Source organism: Phyllobates terribilis, unplaced genomic scaffold, assembly GCF_046119375.1.
Source record: "Phyllobates terribilis strain yellow unplaced genomic scaffold, ASM4611937v1 Scaffold_1__5_contigs__length_1240528914, whole genome shotgun sequence".
NCBI lineage: Eukaryota > Metazoa > Chordata > Amphibia > Anura > Dendrobatidae > Phyllobates > Phyllobates terribilis.
In genome coordinates, this window is record NW_027362761.1 from 310,400,870 (window position 1) to 310,409,563 (window position 8,694).

Here is an 8,694-nt window from a genome sequence, read left to right on the forward strand (position 1 = left end):
CTCTTATAAGGGGCATTAAAACCGCTTTGTTATACCACTCTGACCTCCACGTCTCTTGTAAGGGGCATTAAAAGCGTCTTGTTAAGCTACTGGGATCTCCATGTCTCTTCTGAGGGGCATTAAAACTGTCTTGTTATACCAGTCTGACCTCCACGTCTCTTGTAAGGGGCATTAAAACCATCTTGTTATACCACTCTGACCTCCACGTCTCTTGTAAGGGGCATTAAAACCGTCTTGTTATACCACTCTGACCTCCACGTCTCTTGTAAGGGGCATTAAAACCATCTTGTTATACCACTCTGACCTCCACGTCTCTTGTAACGGGCATTAAAACCATCTTGTTAAGCTACTGAGACCTCCACGAGTCTTCGTTCGGGCATGGCATTTCCTCATAATTTTTGGAAGCTTTTGTTTGGAAGGCATAAGCAAATACTATGGGAGACCCACTCCCCAATAATGGGACTTATATTTGTAATATGCTGTACTGCATGGCTCTTGTAAGGGGCATTGCAAGTTGCTCCGTCCTAATTTTTGGAAGCTTTTGCTTGGAAGGCATAAGCAAATACTATGGGAGACACACTCCCCAATAATGGGACTTATATTTGTAATATGCTGTACTGCATAGCTCTTGTAAGGATCATTGCAAGTTGCTCCGTCCTAATTTTTGGAAGCTTTTGCTTGGAATATAAGTTCAAAGAACCTCGGCACTCAATCGTCCTTTGCAAGAGAAAATTTATTGATTTTGTGGAACAAATCTGCACACAGAAATAACACCAAGACGTTTCGGTCTTAACGACCTTCTTCAGTTGACGGATAGATCTGCGGGAGGTGTGAACAAAAATTTGGTCCCAATGGGGCTGCCTGCTGAGAAGCGCTAAGGGGCATGGACATCGCAACGCGGTCTCCACCGCTTGCAAAGGACGATTGAGTGCCGAGGTTCTTTGAACTTATATACCAGGGTTCAGCCCCTACTCGCGCAAACTCATAGGGAGTGCAGTGATTTATACCTCTGCTTTTGCTTGGAAGGCATAAGCAAATACTATGGGAGACACACTCCCCAATAATAGGAATAATGTTTTTAAGATGGTGTACTGTATGGCTCTTGTAAGGGGCATTAAAAGCGTCTTGTTAAGCTACTGCGACCTACAGCACTTTTCCGAGGGGCATTAAAAGCGTCTTGTTAAGCTACTGGGACCTCCACCACTTTTCCGAGGGGCATTAAAAGCGTCTTATTAAGCTACTGGGACCTCCACGTCTCTTCAAAGGGGCATTAAAAGCGTCTTCTTAAGCCACTTTGAACTTCACAGCTCTTCCAAGGGGCATTGAAATGTTGTTTTTAATTACCCCTAACCTCCACGACTCTTCCAACAGGCATTGCATTTCTTCCTAATTTTAGTCAGCTTTTGCTTTTCAATGCAAAGGCGAAAACTAAGGAAGACCCACTCCCCAATAATGGGTAGAAGGTTTTTAGTACGCTGTAATCCACGTCTGTTTCAAGGGGCATTGCAGTTCCTCATAATTTTTGGAAAGCCTTCCATTCACTGCTTAGGCCAACAGTGCGCAGGAGACCCAGTTGCTATAAATGGAAAAAAAGGTTTAGTTAAGGCCCTCTGACCTCCATGTCATTTCCAAGGGGCATTGGAGTGCCTCAAAATTTTTGGTAGGCATTGCACTCACTGTATGCCCTATAACTGTGTAACCTAACCGCTCCTTTTGTTACGGAAACATATCCTACAATACATATGTGGTTGACTGGCCTGATATTGATGTGAATGGTCCCTGTTCCTCCTGCTCTTTCTCCTTTGCCACTACCTCATCCATCATTTATCACCTGAAGCTTTGTTTTAACGGGGTCATAGAACTTGGATAGTACCAGGAAAACATCCAGCAATCCTCGGAGGAGGTAGGATATGCGCCAAAACGCTGACCACCTCAGGCCTAGCCGCTACTACATACATGCGCTTGCATTCCTTGAAAACAAAGCAGATGCTAACTTCTATCATCCTCATCATGCTCCTCACCTTGGCACTCTCAACTCCCCTGATGGAGAAGCCAGGGCCCACCGGAGTAGTCGGGTTCTCTGGTGGGCTCGTCCAATGCTGCCCTAAAGCAGGCCAGTCTAAGAAAAGTGTGTGGGGATGTTCCGCGGAGAAATCGGGGCGGCTGGCGACCGTTTATGGACACCCGGCCGCCCCCAGGCGGCTGGGGACCGTGTGTGGACACCCGGCCGCGGGGCAGTTGGGGACCGAGTGTGGACACCCGCCGCCCCCTGGCTGCTGGGGACCGAGCGTGGACACCCGGCCGCCGGGCGGCTGGGGACTGAGTATGGATACCTCGTTGCCCAAGCAGCCATGAGGTAGTGGCCAGCTTCGGCCTCCACATGCCTAAAAGGCCCAATTTCAAGTGCAAGCAAGCTAGCAGTATGGTATTGCAGCCTGGGGGTGGGTGGGGGGTTGGCTGCATATTTGCGCTTCCATTGCAAGGAATGGAGGTACAATTGAACTGTGCCCTGGGACAAGAACTTGCACGGGGATAGTTGCAAGCCTGCATCTTCTTATGCGGCAAGGATCACTTCTGATGGGCACACTTTTAGGCAGTGACCTGGGAGTCAGAGATGTTTCCAGGGGTCTTCCCCATGCTGTCCCCATGTCTTTTCAGCACTGTATACATGTGTCATACAGCACATGGCCAGATAAGGTTGTAAAATGTTAAAATGACATTTCCCGGTGAATGCATTTGTCACGCTTGAAAGCAATACAAAAATGCAAAAACGCATACAAAAATGCTACTTGTGAACATAGCACAAAGTGTGGAGGAGTATTTTTGTTTTTGGTTATTTATTTTACCTTATACACAAGTCTTTACCCTGGAAAAGAAATTCCTTAACATATTTCACAGGAAAAAAGTTTCACTTTTGTTTTTGAACGTTTTATTATGAGCCTGTAAAAGTGGCTTAATACCTCTAAACACGTTGTTGACAACAGTGAACTGGAGGTCAGAAATGCTTTCTGGGGCGATCCCCATGCTGTCCCCATGTAATTTGAGCACTGTCACTATCGTTTTGGGTACTTTTTAGGCTTTCTACAGACTGCCGGAGGTGCCGCCGCAAAAATGCTCGGGTCTCCCATAGACTAACATTGGGCTCGTTGCTCGGGTCGAGCACCCGAGTGTCACGGCGAGCTCGGGCCGAGCTTCGAGCACCCGAGCATTTTAGTGCTTGCTCAACACTAGTGATAACTAGTGTTAAGCGAGCATGCTCGACACTGCTCGGTACTCGCCCGAGCATCACACTATTCGGGATGTTCGGCGAGCACCGAGCATTTCCGGGTTACTCGGGCGGGAGCTCGGGTCTCCGCCCTGCATGTTTGGCGCTCTTTCAAGAGCCAATGAACATGCAGGGATTGCCAGCCAGTCACTGTAATGCCGCAGCCATGTTGTTTGTGGGCATTACAGTGATTGGCTGGCCGCACAGCGTCACCTCGAGTATTTAAAACCGGGCGCCGCCATCTTGGACACAGTCGCTCCGGATCAGACAGTGTAGGGACAGCGCTGCTGAGCTAGGGAGAGATTTTTCCTGCAAAATAGTTAGTGTACGGTCTGTAAAGGCTGCCAGAACAAACAAACAGTCCTTCTCAGGACTTATATCCATCCCAGATATCAGGCAGGCAGGCAGGCTGTATGGGAGATGCAGTGGGTATACCAGCAAACACTGCATTACAGTCCTGTGTGCTCCTGTTTCTGAAACTGCTGGACTTAGCTACAGTTCTTGGGGGCCAGTAAAAATCATTTTTTTTCATCTAAATCCACTTTTTTTTTCCTCCTTCACACTGTACAAATACCCGCCTTATTAACCTATTGGTGTCCCCCCCCCAAAAAAAAAGTGTGTCTCTGATTTTTCAGACACAAATATATCTGTTGAAAAGAGTCTGGTATAGGCCACAGAAACTGAAGTGTGCTTTTGCTGTTCCACGGTAAAAAATCTCTATTATCCTGCTTTTCGCATTTTTTGCAGTAAAAAAAAAACAGTAGTGTCTCCTGATTGTTGTGACACAAAAATATATCTGTTGAAAATAGTCTGGTGTAGGCCCGACAAATCCCAGTGTGGTTTTGCAGTTCTACGGGTAAAATCTCTGTAGTATCCAGTTTTGGGCCTTTGGTATCTAAAAAAAACTGTTTGAGTGTGTCGCTCACTGTTCAGCCGCACATCTATATTTTTAAAAAAAGTCTGGTATACACCAGTAAACAATAACTGTGGTTTTGCCATTCCACAGTAAAAAATCTCTATTATTCAGGTTTTGGTATTTTTTCCGTAAAGAAAAACAGTAATAGTTTCTCTCTGATTGTTCTGATTGTTTAAAAGAGTCGGGTGTAGGCCAGAGAAATAGAACTGTGGTTTTCCTCTTCCACGGTTCTAATCTACTTTTTATTACCCTTTTTCCATTGATAGTGCGAGTGTAAGCTATTTTACTTCCTTTACAATGGGCAAGGCGCGTGGCAAGGGACGTGGAACTGGACGTTGTGGTGATGGTGCGTGCAGAGGACGGGGCCGTGGCCAAGTTGAAAATGTGCCACAACCAACAGCCACATCTTCTCGCTCCCACTTCTTGACCGAATTACTAGGGAAGCACAGAACACCAGTATTGCGAACTCATCAGTGTGAACAGGTTATTAATTGGATAGCAGATAATACTTCCAGTTACCTGGGCACCACTACCTCCAGTCTGTCTTCTACACGGTCAACTCTTAGTAGCCGTGAGTCTCGACCGCACACTCCTCCTCACCCTGATGCTCCCTCCTCCCACCAGTGTCGTCAGACAGCAATTGATCCCACACTTGGACACTCTGAAGTAATGGGGGCATCTTATAGACGTCTCTCCATTACTAACCTAGGCTTCATGTCAGCTGCCAATACAAGGCTGACATGAACCCCAACCCTATTCCCCACTTGCCAGGACAAGTGGGAAGAGCAAGGCTAAGCGCCAGATTTGGCGCATCTTATTGATGTGCCATTTCTGAGGCAGCTGAGGGGTGATGTTATTCGCCTCGGAGGGGCCTAGTTTCCATGGTCCCTTTCTGGCTATTAATATCAGCCCACAGATGCCTTGTTAGCCTTTGCTGGTTAGATTTTATAGGGGGCCCTACGTAAATTTTTTTCTGGCGTCCCCCTGTAAACTACCCAGTAAACGCTGATCAAACTGCTGTCAGTAGTTATTAAGGGAGAAGCTTGGGGAATTATTTGATGTCAATTCTGCTTTGGTCCCCAAAAATGGGGTTTGGGACGATGTGAAGGCCTTTCTAAGGGGGGTACTGATCAGAGAGAGAAAACTGGTGAAAAATAATTTGCAGAAAAGAGGTGTTGAATTGGAAAGTAAGGCCTGAGAAGCCAAAACATTGTTCACCCAGGATAATAATCTGGAGAATAGAATGGTTTGTAAAGAGGCACAAAAACAACTGAAATTATTTCAAATGGAGCAATCTGACAACAAAAGGATGTTTTTAAGGCCACAGCCCCACTATCAGTGTTCGGTCAGTAATCGGCCACGAGTGGGTAATAAATGCAGAATTGGTTCATTTGCTTCTATTATACCTTTTCTCTGATTGTTCCTCACCAGGTTTTGGCTCCCACTCCTGAGAAAAAATACTGACCGAATACTGACAGTGGGGCCATAGACTAAAACATCAGTTTTATGAGGAGGGAGAAACTACTGGATGCTTCCTAGCCAAAATGGCCAAGCTCAGAGAGAGAATGCTATTATACACCGGTTAAAAGATAGACAGGGAATGATTTACACCCAAACTCTTGAAATTTTACAGACTCTACATAGGTTTTTATACTAATTTGTATTCATCTGGGACGAAGTACTCGGGAGTAGCGCTGTGGAAATTAATAGCGCTATAGAGATGAGTAAAATAAATACATTTGCTCCTGTGCACTGAAAAGTTGATAATTGTAAAATCAGTGTGGGTTTCCCATTCTCAGAGCACAGGTGATAACTTATCTGAACTGGAATACTGTACCCCTTTAAACTCCCAGCTTGACAGATAGAATCATTGACTTAACCTAATCCCTTGCAATTTTACATAACTCACAGAAAAGGCTTCTATGGTAATTTTGGGTTGTGGACACACTATGATGTACAGTTATATGAAAAAGTTTGGGCACCCCTATTAATCTACTCAGGCATTCATGCAGAGGAACAATTGCAATGTTCTGGAATGGCCATCCCAGTCCCCAGACCTGAATATCATTGAACATCTGTGGGATCATTTGAAGAGGGCTGTCCATGCTCGGCGACCATCAAACTTAATTGAACTGGAATTGTTTTGTAAAGAGGAATGGTCAAAAATACCTTCATCCAGGATCCAGGAAATCATTAAAAGCTACAGGAAGCGACTAGAGGCTGTTATTTTTGCAAAAGGAGGATCTACTAAATATTAATGTCACTTTTCTGGTGAGGTGCCCATACTTATGCACCTGTCAAATTTAGTTTGAATGCAGATTGCACATTCTCTGTTAGTACAATAAACCTCATTTCAAGGCAGAAACATTACTGTGTCCAACAGTTATTACATATATCAAACTGAAATAGCTGTTGCAAAAACACCAATTTTTATAAAACATTAAGCATAAGATTAATAGGGGTGCCCAAACTTTTTCATATAACTGTATAACTACGCTGCACTAACATGTCTGTATAGCTGAGGGAGCGATGTGGTCATGGTGATAAATTGCACCTATTACATATTGGGATAGGATCTTGGAGATATGAATCCCCCTTTAAGCCATGATAGTGAACACCAGGTGGTCCTGCTTTGGTAAATAATGAGGAGATTTGTTGTTTGGTTGATCATGTGACATTGCTACACTTTAGGGTTTGCCTTTGTTCTTTTCAGTTTCCATTTTACCCATACTAAAATATAATTCTCCTAACCAGGGTCAGGTATTATGGATATTGTGGCTTTAGGAAGCTGTATTGGGAAATTAAACTTTCCATTAAAGGATTTGTACCAAGATCGGATTGGTGATGACCTTCTGATCGCTGTTGTTCCACTGCATGGATGTCACCATTTCAGAAAAGGAGGCTCTGTAGTGCCCACCTAAATGGAGCGATGGTTGAGAATGTGCACCACCTTTTGTATTCATTGTCTATGGGAGATAGCCAAATACAGTTCCATAGACATTGAATTGAGTGACCGCTGCATTCAGAGTGGGCACTATAGAGCCCATCTCTGGATATAGAGGGTGGTCCCAGCAATTTATCATCTGATCCTAAGAACAGGTGATATCTTGCTATCTGGTTTGTTCCCCTTTGGAAAACGACAACAAATAAACTAAGCATTCAGGAAAACACATTTTTTGTTTGAATTTTTATTAAGCTACATGGCATTGACCAGATAACACTATAGGATTCAAACTGAAGTGTTCCTACATTGCTGCATTTGATGTGCTTGTGTCTGATGCTGTCATATCTTCATCTTCTTGCACAAGATTTTCTTGGACATTTGCCACCACAGAAACGTTTGGCATTGTTAGAGAGTCATCAGAAGCTTTATCTGGGTTTTGACCACAGCAGTCTGGTCCGCAGGCTTCACATCCTTTTTACATACTGGGGTACTGCCTGATGCTTTAGCTTTTGAGATGGGTTGGAGCCATTTATGGTTCAATATTTCATCAATGGTAAGACGTAGCCTTACATTTGGCTGAAGCATTTGGTAAATGATGTCTTTACATTCACATGAAAAGCGTTTAGAGCTTGGGAAATCTATGTGCTGTTCCTTCTGTACATGCAACATCTTCTTTATGTTGGAATCATCATAAGGCATTGAACCCGAGACCATTATAAACAGTATCACACCAAGGCTCCAGATATCACAGACCTTGGTCTCATATGGTATTCCTTGCAAGACCTCTGGAGCAGCATAAGCTGCTGAGCCACAAAATGTTTGACTGAGGATCGACTTATGGTTCTCGTCTATACGTCTAGCAAAGCCAAAGTCTGAAAGTTTAATGTTGAACTCTTCATCCAATAGAATATTCTCACACTTAAGATCCCTGTGGGCAATACCTAAATCATGGCAATACTTTACAGCTGTGGCAAGTTGATGAAACAGTTTGTGTGCCACATCTTCTGGCAATGGTCCTCTGTTCTTAATGAAGTCCAACAAATCATCTTTGGCACCCAACTCCATTACAATGTAGACTTTACCTGTGGAAGTCTCAAAGATTTCATATGTCTTTATGATATAATGATGGTTCATGACGGTCAGGATCTCTATTTCACGAGTAAGGAAGTTCCGCAAAAAATCTGGTGGAGCCTTTGCACGATCAATGATCTTTACAGCAACACAGCATTTCATGTGTTCGGAGAATGCTGCCATAACTTTGGCATATGAGCCTTGCCCTAAACCCATGCCAACTGTATATCCTTTCTTTTTCAGTATAGCAGCGTCATCCATGATGAGGGCGGGCTGAGATGTTATCACACTGCATGTAATTGCTGACTTTCCTACTGCTTGTATGTGTTCTACAGTATAGCGATGTCACAATTCTCTGTACTTGGATGATTTCACAATGCTGGCAAAAAGTAAACTGTAACACAAACATATTGGGTGACATGGTGGCTCAGTGGTTAGCACCCTAGCCTTGCAGCACTGGGGTGAAAGTAAACTGTAACACAAGCATATTGGGTGACA

General features: G+C 44.2%; 1 pseudogene; it reads right to left on the reverse strand.

Annotated features, from left to right (window-relative positions):
* Positions 1-7,426: 7,426 nt before the first annotated feature.
* Positions 7,427-8,457, reverse strand: LOC141261471 (testis-specific serine/threonine-protein kinase 1-like; annotated as a pseudogene).
* Between the last annotated feature and the right edge of the window lie 237 nt (positions 8,458-8,694).